At 48.8% G+C, this 1,049-nt stretch overlaps 2 non-coding genes across 2 annotated transcripts; both read right to left on the bottom strand.

Moving 5' to 3' along the window:
- Positions 1–557: 557 nt before the first annotated feature.
- Positions 558–630, bottom strand: Pmar_PMAR028725. The gene has a single exon. It is a non-coding gene; the product is annotated as a tRNA-Met (tRNA).
- Positions 631–731: 101 nt separating this feature from the next.
- Pmar_PMAR028724 lies at positions 732–803 on the bottom strand. The gene has a single exon. It is a non-coding gene; the product is annotated as a tRNA-Gly (tRNA).
- Between the last annotated feature and the right edge of the window lie 246 nt (positions 804–1,049).

Genomic DNA, 1,049 nt, shown 5'->3' with positions numbered 1-1,049 from the left:
ATACTTGTAGAGGAACATCTGAATCCCTTCTCGGACGTACCGTCGTCAACCATCCCGCGGCCAAGAGTCTGATTAGGCCTTAAACGCGTACCTGAGATAGCGAACTGCTACTAGATCTCTCGCATAGTAGGCCGCATTCTATCTCGATTGATAACTCCAACTGGTAAGGTTCTCATCACATACTACAGCTAGCTCGGCACAAGCTGCACAACTTTTTCGTGACATCGAAGTTCCTGCTTGCAAGCACATTTTGAAACCGCATGCGGCGGCTCGTGAATTTGGGCTGTTGGTTCATCTTCGCAACGCGTTCTGAGGTACCGAGCGGTCATTCATCATTCCTGCAAGGAGTTCTGCTCTAGGTGAATAGCTCTTTTCTATGCACGGACAACGCTTTATTGACGTTGTTTTTCCCCTGAACTGGCACGGTTGGGCCAATCGCATGGAATGGTACGAAAACACCGACCCTGTTTAGTAAAAATTTTTCGATAAGACTGATCTATGCAGTCGATAAGCTGCACCTCTCAGTTTGATAACCATCTCGGGTGTATTGTGATGAGTAGCAGCTCCTTGTTTCGATCAAGGGACCTTTGGGTTATGAGCCCAACACGCTATCCACTGCGCCAAGCTGCTCATGCGTACAAAGTTTGTACTACAAACTCCTGTATCGCCCTGACATGCTGAGCATAACTGTTCCACGATAGCCTAGAGACCCTTCTCTCGTTGATACGAACTGCACCGCCCGGGAATCGAACCCGGACCATCTGCTTGGTAGGTAGATATCCTAGCCATTAGACTAGCGGTGCATATCACTGATGTAGTGACTGAGTATTCCTGTGATACTTGTATAGGGACATCTGAATCCCTTCTCGGACGTACCGTCGTCAACCATCCCGCGGCCAAGAGTCTGATTGGGCCTTAAACGCGTACCTGAGATCGCGAACTGCTACTATATCTCTCGCATGGTAGGCAGCATTCCATCTCGATTGATAACTCCAACTGGTAAGGTTCTCATCGCATACTACAGCTAGCTCGGCACAAGCTGCACAACT

Source organism: Perkinsus marinus, assembly GCF_000006405.1.
Source record: "Perkinsus marinus ATCC 50983 genomic scaffold scf_1104296962980, whole genome shotgun sequence".
In the NCBI taxonomy this organism is placed as follows: Eukaryota; Perkinsozoa; order Perkinsida; family Perkinsidae; genus Perkinsus; species Perkinsus marinus.
Note: the sequence above shows the minus strand (reverse complement) of the source record. Positions and strands in the feature narration are given on the sequence as shown.